Source organism: Macrotis lagotis, chromosome 1, assembly GCF_037893015.1.
Source record: "Macrotis lagotis isolate mMagLag1 chromosome 1, bilby.v1.9.chrom.fasta, whole genome shotgun sequence".
Classification (NCBI taxonomy): Eukaryota; Metazoa; Chordata; class Mammalia; order Peramelemorphia; family Peramelidae; genus Macrotis; species Macrotis lagotis.
The window spans coordinates 832,791,771-832,810,422 of NC_133658.1; the positions used below are offsets into that span (position 1 = coordinate 832,791,771).

The following is an 18,652-nucleotide window of genomic DNA, read 5'->3' on the forward strand; positions in this document are numbered from 1 at the left end:
TCAGCAAAACCACTGACCTCAAGAACCAATCAAGAAGGGACAAACTGAGAATTATAGGATTTCCTGAAAACATTAAAGGGAAAAAAAGTCTGGATTTAATATTAGAGGATTTAGTGATGGAAAACTGACCTGATATCATAGAACCAGAGGACAAAATAGTTATTGAAAGAATATATTGATATCTCAGACTGGCCAATATGACCAGAAAGGTCATTGAACAATGTTGGAAGGGATGTGGGAAATCTGGGACACTAATACATTCTTGGTGGAACTGCAAACTCATCTAACCTTTCTGAAGAGCAATTTGGAATTACACCCAAAGGGCAATGAAAATCTGCATATCCTTTGATCCAGCAATAGCACTACTGGGTCTAAACCCTAAAGAGATTATGAAAAAGGGTAAAACACATCACTTGTACAAAAATATTCATAGCAGCCCTGTTTGTGGTGGCAAAGAATTGGAAATTAAGTACATGTCCTTCCATTGGGGAATGGCTTAACAGACTGTGGTATATGTATGTCTTGGAACAATATTGTCCTCCTAGAAACCAGGAGCAATGGGAATTCAGAAAAGCATGGAAGGCTTTGCATGAACTGATGCTGAGTGAGATGAGCAGAACCAGAGGAACATTGTACAGCCTGATGGCAGCATGGGGGTGATGATCAGGCTTAATGGACTTGCTTATTCCATCAGTGCCACAATCAGGGACTATTATGGGCTTTCTGTAATGGAGAATGCAGTCTGTATCCAGAGAAATTGTGGCGCTTAAACAAAGTCCAAAAACTATTACCGTTAATTTAGGGGGAAAAAAACTGATATCTTATTGTCTGATCTTGCTATCTCATATACTTTATGTTTCTTCCTTAAGGATATGATTTCTCTCTCATCACATTCAATTTGAATTAATGTATACCATGGAAACAATGTAAAGACTGGCAAATTGCCTTCTGTGGGGGGGGGTGGAGGGAGGGAAGTAAGATTAAGGGAAAATTTGTAAAACTCAAAATAAATAAAATCATAAAAAGAGAAACTATGTTGCCTATATCAATAATTTGAATCAATTTTTTTCTGACATAGTACCCTTGTGATGGTATCCACCTGTAAATGCAAATTGGGGTTGAGAGGAGAGACTGAATATAGTTACACAGAAAGTACAATAATTTGATCAGCAATTTAGAATTGTTATAAATGGTCATGGAAAGAACTGTTCTTTATATACATGAGTGTTGGACTCAGAATTATGAAGATGAACTCAACAATTTATTAACTAATTTTAAGATCTATCTTCTGATCTTATCACTTAAGCTAAATTGTTCTCTCCAAAATTACCAAAAATCTCCTATTTGTTAAATTTGATAAATCTTTTAATCAATACCAGATAATTTACTAGGTGACATGAATTCAAGGAAAAAATGAAATAATTTTCATCTTCAAGAAACATTCTCCTAGGGACAAGATAAGTAAAAGTTGCCAAGTTTTAGAGGAACAAATGCCCTTATATCATTTATTCTGCAAAGGATCCAATTAAATTTTTTATTAATATTAGTATTATATATATTATATATATATATATATAATATTATTATAGCTAGAATTTATGTAGTGCCATAAGGTTTGCAAAATGGTTTACAAATATATCATTTGATACCACAACTTTGCACCCAGACAGGTGCAAATGACAGGTACTATTACTATGCTATTACTATTACTATTTTATAAATAATAATATAAATTATCTATATATTTATAAATAATATAAAAATAAAATAAAATAGAAATAAAGGCATAAAGGCTTTAAATGACTTCTCAGGGTCTCATAAGGAATAAGTGTATGAGGCCAAATTTCATTTCAAATCTTCCTGACTCCAGGCCACCATGTCACCTAGATGTTCCCACCTTTAGTAATCATTTTATTTTACTTATGTGCATGAATTTATCTCGTGAATTATATATTTTCTTGTACAAGTCATTTATCTCTTCTCACCTATTAAGCATAAAATACACTAGTATCCATCAGACCATTATTAAGAGACTCAAATAAGAGCAAAGTATTCACAGTATTATGGAAACTTTAAAATAGCATTTAAATTATAGTTGTTGTTTTAAATCATTTTACAAATCACATATAGCCTAATTCATTCCAGGATTAAATCTACAGGTTAATCAATAAACAAACTAAAATCAGTCTTTGAAAAGGTCAGAAATTATTGATATAGGAAAATAGTTATATGATAAGCTTTGCACAGCAAATTTCTATTATCTGTATTCACTGGCAAAACACTTTTAACATATTGAATTATTGCTAAAAACATTATCTTTTTTTTAAAAAATTGAGTTCCTTTAATGAGATCTTGAAGTTCAAATGGTTTTAGCTTTGATAAATAGTTGAAATACTTCCATTTATTGTAATATCAGGTATAGCATATAGTAGACTATAGAGTTCTACAAGGCATCAATTTATTAGTTTTGAATTTTAGATATTATCAATGAGAAAGAGAGAGTCATATAATGAATAAAGTGTCAGAATTTGAAATCAGAATGACCTGTGGTCAAAAATCACTCATTTCAGGATTTGAGGTGTTTGCAATGAATGACTCTTAGGCATGCATGAAATGTTCTGCCTCCTCATCACTGTTTTTTTTCCCTTTCCTTCAAACAATTCAACCACCACATTGTGCAGGAGATGTTTCCTGAACCTGTCAATAGCTAGGACCCTTCCTTCTAATTTTACTTTCTATCTCCTGCATATATATATATATATATATATATATATAGTCTAATATGTATATATATATATATATAATATATCTATACATAAATCTGAATTGATTGAGCATTTGACTCTTGAGCATGCAAATCTAATCTACTGTCAATAATCCTGATGAATACCAAATAATCAATAACTAAAGTTACTTAGTTATTTTGTAATAGCTTAAAGGAATATATGCATAGATATTCCATATGATATGAAAAAAAGTCATTTCTTCTAGTGAAGAAATTACATTGAGTATGAAAACATATTTGTCAAAAAAAAGACTTTGTTTTCAAAAATTTGGCCCAGGGTTCTGGCCAAAAATATATCCAGACAATTGTATGTCTATAACCTTTGTTCAACCTTAATGTTCCAGGAAATTGATTAAAGACATTTCCATTAAGAAACAAAAATATACAACTAATCATAGATGACAGGAACTTTTCAGGTTTTCACAATTTATGGTTAGCAAATATACACTTTCCAACTATGGCTACTGATGAAATAAAACTATGAAAAAATGAATTACAGAGAATGTCGCCTGTAAATGTTGTTCAACTGCAGTTCTAGCTTAGTATTCAATCTTCAGTAAAGGCCAAAAAAGAGGCCAAAAAGCCAGCCAGCTTTGGGGGGGGGGGAGTAGTTGGGGCAGTGATTCCAGCATAAATCTAAGCCAAGTGCTTTCCAGCTGTATCTACAGCAAATTTAGAAAAACTTTATTTTATTTACAATAGAGCAACATGGCTTCATTTATTACCAAGACATTTACATTTACATTGAAACAACCTGCCCAGTACAGTACCCTGGACCTGATGAAGGTTTAATCAACTTGCTTGTTGATTGATTGCCTCATTAAAAAAAAATAATACTCATTGTGTTTTAGTTTAGTTCTGAGTAGTAACTGTTGAGATTTTTGCAACACAAACAAAAGCTAAATCTTATTTAGAAAGGCAGCAATGGGGACTTAACCTGTGATTTCTTATTTTAGAATTTATTTTCATACATATGCACAGGTATATTTATAAATTACAAAACTGCTTTCAACCCTCCTTTCCCACCCCCATGCCCCTCAGTGGCAAACACGTTATCATTGCACATAGATGTTTTGATAAACATGTTTACAGATTAGTTATTTTCAGTATGAGGAATTAGGATTAAGGGAAAGAGATACATGAGATAATTTTTATAAAGTGTTCATCATATTCTGAAGGGTTGGTTTATTTGTTTTGCTTTGTTTTTCTTCCACTGGGTAAAGATTCTAATACAGTTCTAATTCTAATTCTAATTCTAATACAGTTGTCCTAGCTTTCTCAAATGCTGAGAGGAGCTGCTTTCATAAGCTTGTTCATTTCACAATTTTGTTGATGTGTACATTGTTTTCTTGGTTTTAACCTGTGATTTCAATAAATTAAGGAACTATGAGATAATGAAACTATCTCTGACAATGAAGTTAAAAACCTTCTCTGAATTTTAGCATTTTAGAGAACTTGTCAAAGCAGAGATTAAGTGATTCACCTTGGATAATATAGCCAGAATTTATCTAAGGCAAAACTTGAACTCAAATCTTTCAGCTCTTAGCATCTATGCTATGCTGCTTCTCACTAATTGAAATTATATGTAAATTGATTAGTGATTTCTGTGGGATCATTTATTCACTCAACAGATGCTTAATGAACAGCTTTTCTGAGCCAAGCTTTTTGATTGTTGATGACTGAAACAGTCCCTGGTTTCATATAATTTTGCCTGCATTTCAAATACTCCCCATCTAGTAACTAGTTGTTGCTGTGCTTTTAAAATGTCTGTTTGTTTGTTTTTGTTTCTTTGTGCAATGGATTACACTTGGAGTCTGGATTTGATTGCTCAGTGAAGAATAAAATTGGGGCTATAATACAAAGAATTCAAGTTAAATGACATGTAATATATATGTGGAGAGAGAGAGAGAGAGAGAGAGAGAGAGAGAGAGATTTCCATGATTCCTTTTGTATGGTACATTTTATGCTACATGGAGAAAATGAAAGAATGGGGGGAAGGGAAAGAGATCAAAGAAAGGTAGAAAGAATGTCTAACTGAAGAAATTCTAAAGTAATGATCATATTCTTAATTTCTTCCCTGGGACAATATAGATAGTGAAAGTGGTTCCCCTTTTCTACATTAAGTACTTATTTATAATGTACCAATATGCCTTCTGTTATATTGAAAATGAGAAAAGGCATAAAACTAACACTGTGTGAAGCATCTGGCAAAAAACAAAACAACTTTCCTTTCTATTGTGATAATCTCGATAGCTTTTAGAATCAGAAATAATTGAGAGAGTTTGTCAGGAATAAATCTTTCAAAAGGATATTCTCAACTAATACATATTCCTGGGAGAAGATGCTCTCTTGAGTTTATGTGTTCCTTCTCACATCAAAAAAAGCAAAAAACAAAACAAAACAAAACAAAACAAAAAACAAGTGCACTGTTTGAAAGTGTCCTCCACATCACTGAAGGAACACTAAGGAATGCAATTCCTCAAGGTGAAGCAACTGGAAAGTTTCCTCAGTAGTTATTGGGAAAATTTGGTGATAAATGTCAATGGCAATTAAAAGGGCTTTTTCATCTGTGCTAACACAGAACTTGGAAAATGGTAAACATTAATAAATGTTTGATGCTTTTCTTGGTCTATGTAAGTGTCAAAGATATGAGACCACAACTTGTAATGAAGGGGATAAAAATAACAGGAAATAGAGAGAAGAGAGGACTACTCTCTTCCTATTATGCCTTTGTTTTTTCTATCAAGGTAAATTATACCAAGATAGGGAAGTAAAGAATGAATATGGTTAATAAGGGTCAAAATACAAAATAATTCTGGAATGGATAAGAGTACCAAGACCTTTAATGAAATCAAGACAAGATGATGAAAGATCTCAAAACCATAGCATACAAAGTTATAAAAATTAGATAGATTCAAGATAAGTCAATGACATTACAGCTGTTGCAATGTAATTGAAGGGAAATGATTTGGAAGAGGTATTTAACCTCATTCAGTTTTGTTCTGGAACACATAACTAGGAGTTTAAAGGCACTTGAAAAGATTAGGAAAAAGGCAATGTGGTGAGTAGGATAAATTATCAGGGAGAGGTACAATTACTGTCATCAGTGAGGTACTAGATGAGATTATACAACATACTTGTTATGGATTTGTAATTTGAATTGGATCCAGTAAGCAAGGTTTCATGATTGTCTTCAGTTTCCCATGACAGTATATGAATAGGAGTGAAGGCAGTATATGCTGGGAGAAGTCTAGGGCAAGATCAGGTGCCAAGGTATTCAAGAGAAAAAGATGGTATAGATTTAAACTGGTTTTTCTAAATAAGTTAGAGAGGAGCATATAGAGAGTACAAGAGAGATGATTTAGGAGTGAATTAAGGGAAGAAGATATTAGAGATCAATAGTATTTGAACTTGAAAGGCAGAGAGAAAAGTGAAATGACAATAGATTATGATCAGAAATGCATATTTAAGACATAATTTCTAAGGCAATAGTTAGAAAGGCAAAGATAAACATTACCTAATCATTAAACAAAACATTATATATAAAATGTTTTTGTTTACTTCAACATCTACAAAAATATCACTCAGAAGTGTAAAAATGTTGCCTTCAGTTATGTTAGTAGACTCTTTGTGACTTTGGAGTTACTTGGCAAAGATACTGGAGTTGTTTCTCATTTCCTTCTCTATCTCATTTTATAGATGAGGAACCTGAGGCAAACAGGGTTAACTGACTTGCCAAGGGTCACACAGCTAGTATCTGAGGACAGATTTAAACCCAGGTAGAGGAGTCTTTCTGATTCCAGGTCTGGCACACTATTCTCTGCACTACTCAGCTGGTCTAGTTTAAGAAATGGATAACCAAGAAAGAAAAGCTAGATCCTTCAGGAAGGAGCGGATTTTGCCTTTTCCTCAAGTTCTCTGTATGTCTTTCTAAGCTCCACAATCTGTATTGTGTGGTAAAAATGACATGCTCTCACATTTTACTGCCAGTTTACCATTTCCCTCAAGGAACTCTTCCTGGGTTATTCAATAAGTCAAAAGCTGAATTTGAGATTAATAAATATGAATAAATATGCCTTCAAAAGTTAAAATTCATTGTGGTCAGTGGGATCTCTAGTCTTCCTTTTCCTCAGACTTGGAACCATATCATTTTCTGTCCATCATGAAGCCTGTAAAGTCATTTATGCATCAATGGGACTCTGTAAATCTGAGGTGAGGATTCCTGTAAGGGAAAAAGAACTCTCAGAAACAGAAATCAGGAGACAACACCCGTAGCAATGTCAATACAATTCTGCTCAAAATAAGAAACCTTTTAGTCATTTGAATTTTAGCCAACAGAGCCAAAACGAGGAGATGATATAACAGGATATAAGCAAGGTGCTGATATTGGGAATGGAAGCCATAGTTACCTTTTTGGTAACTGTTGTCCCTTCACTTGAACACTGTGGCTACAGTCACCTCTTGCACAGTCCCCTTAGCAAAGCTCAATATGCAACATCATCAAAATTCCTCGCTTTTAACTTGAAAAATTTCCTGGTTTATAACCATGCCAGCTGGTGTCTTCAGGATGAGCAAGGAAATAACAAAGAAATGTAACAATGTAACAGTTTTGTTCCATTGACTGACTTCATATAAGCCCAGTTGAGAATTTAAGGTATGGTTATAGGGTTGATTTATTTGTTTATTTGTGTCTGAGTAAAAACATCATATCTGCTTACTAATAAGGGAGAAATATTAAAAAATGAACAATCTCAAAGGGAACTGGAAATAAATAAGACTTTTCTGTTATACCATTATACAGCTCAGGAAGCAGAAAGGAGTCTTTTGATAATTGAAGATTGTCAGAGTCTATTAACATTGATCATTCTATGTTCTTATTTTAACAGTTTAAATACTATTTTTGTATAATGTTATAAATCTTTAAAATTTGTATAATTTTTATGTCCTGGAGAAATCTTATGGGAGAAAAATCATAAGATGCCATTTGATATTACTGAATTATTTTCATTATTTATCAATATAAGCAAAGTGAAATCTATTATTCCTTGCATCTTTCAGTCAATTATTGGATTGTAAAGATGAAGTTTTCTGAGGAATATCATTTACAAAATTGTCTCTGTCAGCTTGTCTGATCTTATTAAGGATATCCTTGACATATGTCAGGACTATTTTGGTGACATTTCAATTTAAGTAGCCATACAAATAAAAAAAAAAAGATGAATTGTATTTATTCTCCAGATTATGATATGCTATTAGACAACCCAGAAAGGTCATTTATGAGTTTGCATATTTTGGACAGAGAATATAGATTTCCAAAGGCAGAGGAGTGGGCTTGATTCCATTTGGGAAAGTGCATCAAGCTTCTTCTTCCTCAAGCAAAGGCCCATTTTTTTTAGCATCATTTTAAAACTATAGGTCATACAACATTATAGAACATAATTAAAGTTTGGAGTCACCCAAAGTTCACAGAGAGGTGAAGGTGGATATGAATAGCCTGTAACAACTTACAGATACATGACTTGTTGATCTTCATGTATATAAAAACCTACCAGTTAGCTTCCAAGCTAAAGGACGTCCCAGATGGTGTTGGTTCTGTTAGAAGGAATTTCATAAATCTGGAAGAAAGGGGCTTACCCAGAAAAGGAGTCTTAGAAATTCCTATTTCATCATGATTCCATTATGATTCCAATTCTTTGACATGGTTTCTTGCGTATTCCTTGTTCTCATTCACTTCAAACTATACTTATTAAATAATACCAATTATGTCAATGTATCCAAGTAATAGTCCTTTTTCTCAGAGAGATTGCCATTTCCTTTGGGGGAATTCAGGAAGAATACAAGTACATATTATATACAGGAGAATATAAAGCCAAAGGAGAAAGTCAGATAAAGTTTATATTTTCACTTAATACTTTTAAGAACATTATTCTGAGAAAGGATCCCATAAACATCATCAAACTCTCAAAGAAGTCCATGACACCAAAAAAGGGTTAAGAATCCCTGCTCTAAGATTTGACTACTTTCAGCTGTGGAAATCAAGGAAGATTATATCTGACTTATGACAGTTAAAGATGATCAGGAAGTGCTTTTTAAACATAAAACAGCTAATTTTTGGAAATTAATAAAATGAATCAAGAGACATAGATTTTGTTATTGGCTCTATCACTGATTATCTGTGAATTTTGGTAGTTTTTCTTTACCTCTTTGGGACCCATTCAATTCATATGTAAAACAAAGGGAGTCTGTATGGGTCTCCAACGAGATAACTTCCAGCTCTAAATCTATGATCCTGTGATCTTAAAGAAAAATAGTTTATTTGATCATATTTTTAAAGTTAGTTTATGGTTAAAAAATGAAAAAAGAGATTAGTGAAATTATTTTTTTATATTTTTTTTCTTTTTCAAAAGGCAGTTATCATTTTGCTTCATTACATCCCTATGGGAAACTATGCCCTTGAATTTTAAAGATTCTGACTGGTTTTTCCAACTGACTGATTTAGAAAATGGGTTGCAATTTACAGTGAGTCTCTGATCACCATTTTTTTTCAGGATTACACAAATGCTTTAATCAAGAAATCATTTTGGCTTTCCTGCTAAACTGTGACTGGCAAAAGCTTGTAAATAGTAAAGTGGCAATAGTAAGAAATCATACATGTTAGAATCTGACAAACAAATAAGCTTAGCATACACTTATGCAGACTTGGAGAGAGAAGCTATCTCTGAGGTTGTTTACAAAAAGAAAGGGAAGTCTTAATTTGGAGTGATTTGAAAGGCTCACAAGACCATATTATTTACATAGTAACTGTGCTAAAAGTGAGGGTCATTGGAAACAAAAGTTGGCCTTCATTCCAGTTCTATGAACTGTAAAACTCAAAACTTTTTAGGAGGAAAAAGGGCTGGTTTTATTCACATGACACATTAAATCTGTGCCTCAATTTTTATTGAAAATGTAAATAGAAAACAGCTCATTGGACACCTACAGAGTCATTATTTCTAGATGGATCCATAAAAAAGAATTTGCTCTTAACACAACTACATAAACAATTTGGTAAAGTTGTTCTCCTCTGTGAATATATCTGTATACACATATAGTTTCAATTTGAACTTCTATGTAACATAAACAGTTACGGTAAAAGTGAATTTTACATGCATGGTACAGAACTATATTCCAAAATACTTAAACTAACTTTTGCCCTGTTCAGCTGGCTCTATGACACAATGGATAGAACACTGGTCATGGAGACAAGAGGATCTGAGTTTGAATCTGACCTTAATTACTAACTATGTGATCCTAGGAAAGTCACTTCAACCTGTTTGCCTCATTTATAAAATGCCCCATTTATAAATTGAACTAAAGGATATCACAAACCAGTCTCTTTTCCAAGAAAACCTCAAACAGGTTCATAAAAAAGTCTGACAACTGAAATTACTCAACAATAACTGTTAGAGATATTACAAATAGGCAGTCTAATTTACTTAATTAACTTTTAAAATATAACATGGCTGGCTGATTTATAAATCCTAACAACTCTCATAAGGGCATATTGTTGTCACTCTTATATTATCATTCCTTCTGTTCCTGACCACTCTCATTCCCATGACTCATATAGAATCTAATAAAAAAAATGACCTGGAATGAAATAATTTCATATTCCAATAAAAGTCTCAGTTTCTTGGATTTTTTGAGGCATGGATATGTACACATCATAAGTTTCCAGACAGTAAGTGGAATGGAACAATGGATGTTTTAGACAAATTAATATTTAGACTACATTCCTAATCTTTAAGGATGTCATTATGAGTCACCACTTATACTACTAGTATGTCCCTTACTTCTGCCATTAATACCAAAATTCTGATGTGGGTAACCTTAGTTTCATCCTGTACTCTCTAAATTCAAATTCAGAGAACAAAGTAATAAAACAAAGTATTGAAGAATAAGTAGAATAATGGAATGATAATGAACTGGAAATCTAGAGGTCTATGTTCTGGAATTATAGGATATTTGAGTTTATCGAGGTCTTAGAAGCTATTGTCTAATTATATAAAGTTTTTAGAATGACAAAACTAAGGCTCAAAGAGTTTCAGATCCTAACCCAAGGTCACACAGGTCATGTTACTTGAATTTGAATAAAAGTCCTATGATACCCAGCTTGGATTTCATTCCACAATATTATCTGTCTCTGCGATTCCTTTGCTCACTGTATAGCCATAAACAAGTCACTGACTTTCTAGATTTCTCTCTTCATATGAAAAATAGAGAATTGTACCAGCATATATCTGAGGTTCCTTTCAGTTTTAATATTCTGTGATTGTAAGATGATCAGCAAACCCTGTCAAGTAGATGGCATAGTGATAGAGCAATGAGTCCAGAATCAGAAAGACTTGATGATGATTTTGTCCTTTGTTCTCAAAGAAGATCATGACATCAAGGAGCTGATACCCTGACAATCCTGTGAATTTGATTTGAGTGAACAAGTGCTGTGCACCAGCCTCACTTTCTCCTGCACAGCCATCTGATCTAGTGGCCAGATATGACTCAGAATGACTGGAGATGGCCCTGGATGCATGGCAGTCAGGATTAGGTGACCTACCCAAGGTCACACAACTAGTAAGTGCCAAGTGTCTGAGACTGGATTCAAACTCTCATCCTCCTGATTCCAAGGTCAGTGCTCTATCCACTGTGCCACCTATTTAGCTGTCCTCATAGACCTGAATTCAAATATAGCCTAAGACACAATTCTGTCACTTAATCACTGCCTGCCTCAGTTTCCTCATTTTCAAAATGAGAACAATAATGCAACTACCTCACAGGGTTGTTATGAGGACAAATGAGGTAACATTTGTAAAGCACTTGATATCATACTTGATGCAGAATAAGCACTTCTTTTAAGATAATAGCTGACATTTTAAAACTCCTTTTTACAAATGAGTTACTTAATTTCTTTATTTTATTTGAAACCCCTCTTATGGCACTTTTATTTCAATATTTTTTCTTTTCTTCATCCTTTAACAATTATCTCCACCTTAGTTATCTTGATCTACCATTGAGGTTTCCACTTTTTTCATCCTCTTCAGTGATTTTTAATACCTATCTCACAATCTTTCCCCCCAAATCTTACCCTCATACCAGTGTACTGTAAAATATACATGTTGAAACTCTACCCCTTTGATATATCTGTGTGTGTGTGTGTGTGTGTGTGTGTGTATGTATATATATATATATATATATATATATATATATATATATATGAAGTTTTTGCAAGGCAATGGGGTTAAGTGGCTTGCCCAAGGCCACACAGCTGGGTAATTATTATGTGTCTGAGGCCGGACTTGAACTCAGGTACTCCTAACTCCAGGGCTGGTGCTCTATCCACTGCACCACCTAGCTGCCCCATTTGTGTGTGTGTGTGTGTGTGTGTGTGTGTGTGTGTGTGTGTGTGTATAGATATATATATATATATATATATGTATGTTTGTCTGTATATATATATATATATGAAATACATATATATATATATATAAATATCTTCCCAACAACAAGGATGTAAACTCCTTGAGAGAAGAGTTTCACTTTTCTTTGTAATACTAATACCTAGAACAGTGCCTAACACAGTTAAGAAAAATGCTTGTTGACTTGACTTGACTTGAATACCTCATAGGAAATCCTTTTCAGTTTACCTCATTGGAAGAACTATTATTTAAAAATCACACAATACCTAATCAAGTTTCCCAATCATATCATCAAATAATATGCCTCTGGTCAATTCCCCCTGCCAAAATGCTTGTTGCCTAATGGAACAGGCAGTGGGGATCATTAGTCAGCTTTAGCTCATGTTGGATTCTGTTTACAGTAATATTCTACCATGAAGATATTCTCTTCACTTAAAATAACTGCCTTACCCCAGCTAAATAAATTCATATGACATGTTGTCTAAGTAAGCTCTCTCTACTATATGAAAATGATGGAGTGAATTATCATGAAGTATAAAAAAAAACATGTATGTTGACTTCACATGTATCTCATAATGTTTGCCTTCTAAATGGGTGAGGGGGGTTGAAGAGGAGAGAATTTGGAACTGTTAATTTTTTTAAGAACATGAATATATACTTTTAAAAGGAAATGTCTGAATTACTTATCTCAATAATAACATTGTTTAAGTGGAAGTTAGGTCAATTCTTCTAAATCAACTTTAAGATATTACACAGGTTATTGGTATGAAACTTCTTATAAGTCAGAACGTCAAAAAATACTTATATACCTAATGTGGTCAAGTTTTTATTGTAGTCTTATTATTTCATTCCTTCTATTCCCAACTCAATCCAACCTAGTATCTCTTGGTCTGTGATGCCAAGGTCAAATATCAACTATTCATGCTAGTACCAAGGTTTTGTTTTGTTTTTTGATTCATGGTAGCAGGGAACTGTCCTGGGAGAAGGCCTTGGACAGTGGTTAGGGCTGCCCTAAGGGACAGACAAAATTCAAAACAGAAAATTGGTTTTATATATTCTTGGCAAAGTTTTATCACTTTTGACCCAAAATCTGTTGAATCCTAAACTGGCACTGTTCTTACTTCCATAATATTGTTTTGTGTTTTTGTTTTTGTTTCAAAAAGGATCTATCCCAGGAACAGAAAACGATCAGTGGAAATCACTTGACCTCTTCTGTGTTTCTCCTAACTTTTTCTTCTTTAAATCACCTAAAAATTCTTGATATAGTCTACATTTATTGAATTATATGATTGCCCATTCTCCAAAAGGGCAGCAAGGTGGCTTAGTGGTTAAAGTACTGGACCTGGAATCAGAAAGACCTGAGTTCCAATTTATTCTCAAACATTTCTTAGCTGGGTGACCCTGGATAAGTCACTTAACCTCTGTTTGCCTCAGTTTTTTGATAAAATGGAGATATTTATAGAACATGCTTTCCAACATTATTGTGAAGATCAAATGAAATAATATTTGTAAAGTGCTTAGTACACAACAGACTCTTGAAAATGTTATTTTGTTTGTCAGACATCTTTTCCACAATTAAAATTTTCTTTAAAGTATTTAAAAGCCTTTAAAAGATTTCTTTTTCCACTTTCATTTGCCTATGTAAGTCAATGTTAGAAATAAATCATTTAAATCTCCTTGATTTTATTTTTCATGAGTTATTCCAAATTTAGCCACTGATCTTAAATGGAACTTAATTAGGTAAAGTTAAGGACCATTGTCAAGAAGACATAGGCTCAAATCCAGTCTCAGACATTTACTAGCTGGGCAAGTCACAGCCTCTGTTTACCTCAAATTCTTCAACTATAAAATAAGAATAACAATGACCACCTATCAGGCTGTAAGGACCAAAGGAGATTTTTACAAAGCAAAGACCCTGGGAAATAGTAGGTACTTAATAAGCATGTGCTTCCCTCCCTCCATCATTTTTTTCCTTCCTTCATTAAATAAAAAAAAAATCTTTGCCCTGTCTTAGGGTAAGTTGACATATAGAATATAGTCAAATAGCATTATTTATATCAAAAAATTTCTTCGTTTCCATGATTATTGTTTATATATCATGCAATAGAAAGTAGTGAAAGAACCACTCTTCTATTTGCCTGAGTGGTCTGGTCTTAATGACTAAATAGTATGGATTGGTTTCATGAGAAGCACTGCTCAAGATATCATATCAGCAAGATTTTGGTCAATACATTTGTGATCAAACTTTACAACCTTCCAGAGAGAGATAAGGGAAGAGTGGGGTTATTAGAGAAGAAAGAAAAACAAAATATTTAACTTGAGATCCAAATAAGGTCAGACTACTTCACAGAGCTTGACTAAATTTGCATGATTGTCTCTAGGCAAATTATTAAGTAAATAAAGTTTATAGCTCTTTGGCATACATCTAGTTTCCCTTTTGGAGTCACTTTTGTCCTAATTTTTCTACATCCAGATTTCTAGTGCCCTCATAAGTGTTCAGGACTCATTCCCCCATTCCTTACTGTATGAGGACACTTTCAAGCCCACAGGCTCCTCTTAACATCCAAACTTGCCAAATTTGTTTTCCTTTCCAACAGAGTGCCACCAAGGCAGTACTAATAGGTTAACATTAAATAAAATAATGCCTTACTTCAGTACTTTAGAAATCATAGCAATGAGACATCCTCCACTAATCATAGATTTCAATGGAAGATTTCAGATTTAGTTGTTATGGATAAAAAAGATCATCATTTGGTATCCAGATTTCTGGTGACAAGTCTGCCCAAACTTAGCCACACTGGGTTTTGGAATACAAACAGACAGACTATTGCTGTAGGGTGCATAGGCAATTATCTAGTTAGGGAAGAACTTCTAGAACTGGAATGTATTTAGTGGGAACTTGGAGAACTCAAGAGCTTCATATCACAATGTGGCAAAAAAGGAGCATGGGAACAGAATGACGATGTCTTAAACTAATTCAAAACCACAGCGCCTTCAACTCTTTAACAAGTAATAGTGATTTCAAAAACAAGCAGGGAAGTATGATCTTCTTACAAAATCAAATGAAGCAAGGGATAATGGATAAAGATTGAATTTCTTTTTGTGGGGGGAAGGGGAGGGTTAAGGCAATGGGGTTAAGTGACTTGCCCAAGGTCACACAGCTAGGTAATTATTGTCTGAGACTGGATTTGAACTCAGGTCCTCCTGACTCCAGGACCAGTGCTCTATCTACTGAACCACCTAGCTACCCCTTCCCCCCATTTTTAAAGGCTAGATGACCAAAGAGCCTTTATCAATTTCCTGACTCAGCCTGGGTCTTCAGTTTGTAGCATTAATGCCAAAGGACCCTGGCATCATTGATCTCTGCCACCTGTTTGCCCTCTGTCCTCAGAGTGCTGGTCTTATGTATAGAGTTGACACTACTGTCCAAGGCATGCACGAATTTAGGGAGAGAGACCAGCTCCATGCATAGGGAGACAAGAAGAAGTTCCTCCTGATCCTCCCATCCCATCTTTGCCTCCCTGTCTAATTTAAAGGAATTTTAAGCTGGCCTTGGGCAGCTTTGGTCTCCTTGCTCCTCAAAGAGGACTCTTAAAAGTCAGAGCAAATCTCTTGATTAATGGGTAAGGCACACAAGTGATTATTTCAATGTGGGACCCAGCAGAGTATTGGGGATAGAGCGGTATGGAGAAGAGTGGGAGGGGCTTGCCATGAGAGGAGGTGGCCCTCAGATTCATTTGAAATCTTCCCTATTCTCCAGAAAGCTTCAAAAGATGTTGATCTCTGCTGCCAGTTTGACCTTAATGTTGAGCATGATCTCATATTCCTGTATTTGGTGCTGCCCCTCCATTCATGTCTGCCCCAGTTCTGCCTCCAAGTATACCAGGGCTGTATTTATATGATACATCTGGAGAACATAGTGGATCTCTACCTCCTCAAGTTCTGCTCCAAGATGGTTTTTAGATTTTGAAAGGAATTAAATCTCTGAGGACTGGCTTATATGTTCAGTGATGGTATTTTGAGCCTCTTCCATCTCTTCAGATCTTGAGCTGACCACCATAGTGATCTCCTCAATCTGCTGGGACCAGTATTTATCAAGCTCCTCTCTGTTTTATTGAACCAGAGCATCATATTGGGACTGAATATCAGTGATGATCTTGCTCAAATCGTGGGATTTGGACAGTCCACTTTTGTGATCAGCCCAGATTTGACCTTGTAAAGAATTCACCTTCTCTTGTTCTTGTTCATGAAGAGCAGTTCTTCCTTCAGGGTTTTGATCTCTGTCACAAGCAGAAGCCTGGATATGTTGGGGCCATTGATGACCTCATGTTGGGATTGTAAATGACTTTCAGGAGACTATGAATAACTCTTTCTGCAGACTGTCTCATGACCAGCTCTGCTTCAAACTTAAGTCTTAAATCAGGAGGAGCCAAATGAACATCAATCTGTAGGAGGATTCTGCATTGTTCAGGCATTGTTCACTGACTTTGTATAGATATGTGCCACCAGATCTTCAGTCATCTTGAAATAGTGTCCCTGTTCTCTGGTTCGAGGTCTCTTTTTGTCCGTATACTCTCTAATTTTTGCTTCCAGGTTGTGATTCTTTGTCTCAGGCTCTGCACATGATACTGATAGGAGACAAGGCAGAGGTTGGGGTACTGCATTATATTTTCCTCCCCCAATCCTGACTGGCCTCCTACCCACCATGTCCCTGGCCTCCCAAACAGCACTGGATGCTGGTGGAGTGGGCCAAAGAGATTCAGGAGACAGAATTGCCTCTGTGGAAGAGTGGTAGAAAAGGTGGTAGAGAGTGAAATGAAACTCATGATGTCAATAGAGGAGAGCTGGATGCAATTTAAATAATCCAAAGGTAGGTGAAAGTCAAGATTGGATTTCAATGTCAGAAGAATTTGAATTCAAGTTCAACCAACTGGTACAAACTGACTGTGAGGCCAATCACTTAACCCCTCAGGGCTCCACACAACTCTGTGAGACTATCATTTAGAGAGCAACTGATACTCTGCAGAGGAGAGTGAACATCCTAAATGTTTCCTATTCTAATGAAATAAGAAATTTGGACCAAACAATAGATTCACAGAATTTCTAGATTGTAAGTAACCTTAGGGGTTCATCTATTCCAATCTAGACCTGAAAGGGATTGATTCCATGACTGTCATTTCCTGAAGTAACCCATTCCATTTGTGACAGCTTTACCAATTCTTGGAATGTTAATTGTAGCATTGAACCCAAATCTGTCTCTCTGAAGCTTCCAACCATTCCTCAAAGATGTGAATTATGGAGAACAGCATAATATGTTCAGGCCATCTTCAAAATTACATTCATTTAAGATCATACATTTAAAGATGAGAAACACTTTGGGGACCATCCAGTTCTACTCTCTAATTTTACAGACGAGGAAACCAATTCAGAATTGTTAAGTTGTTCACCCTAGGTCACACAGGTAGTAAGAAACCACGATCATGTTCCCTCTAAATCTCCCTTTTCCCCAAATAAACAGTTCCTATTCTAGAGTCATTGCATGTTATTCTTTCAAGGCCTCTCACCACATTCACTGTAATATGTTAATGTACTCTCTAAAATGTACTAAAGACACTTTAGTTGCTCACTTATTTATGTCTCATACCAAAATATTATTTCAACTTCCTAGAAGGCCCGTCTGGATGGGTACTTGCCTGGTGGTTTCTAGAGGTTGTAAACCACTATTATTTTTAACTTATAAAATCTTAACTCAAAGATACCCCAGAAGTGATCTCTTTCCACTATCCATCCAATTAAGAACTCCACTATAGAAAAGACAATTTTACATGCTCAAAAAAACACAATGAAAGAAATCTTCACCTTATAAAGCAACCTATTCTATTTTGTTTTTGTTTTTAACTTCATAAATAATATTTTATTTTCCTTAATTATATGTAAAAATAATTAAACATTCTTTTTAAAAAATCTGTGTTCTGGATACTCTTCTTTATTCCCTTCCCTTCCTTCCTGAGATGGTAAGTTGATATAGATTAAATTTATACAATCATGCAAAACATACTTTCACATTAGTCATGTTGTGAAAGAAAACACAGACCATAAAAAGCCCTACAAAAAGTGAAACATAATTTGCCTCAATCTGACTTAGACTCCTGAAGTTCTTTCTCGAGGGGTAGATAACATTTTTTTCCATTATGAATCTTTTGGAATTGTTTTGGATCTTTGTTTTCTGAGAATAAATAAGTCATTACCACTTGATTTTTGTACAATATTGCTGTTATTTTGTACAATGTTCTTGCAATTCTGCTCACCTCTATTTGTATCAGTTCGTGTCTTTTCAGATTTTCTGAAATCATTCTACTCATAGTTTCTCAAAGCACAATAATATTCCAAAGCAATCATATACCACAACTTATTC

General features: G+C 34.5%; 1 pseudogene; it reads right to left on the reverse strand.

The window, feature by feature from the left end:
- LOC141507334 (keratin, type I cytoskeletal 18-like) overlaps window positions 1–16,901 on the reverse strand; it is a 28,522-nt pseudogene extending 11,621 nt beyond the window's left edge.
- Between the last annotated feature and the right edge of the window lie 1,751 nt (window positions 16,902–18,652).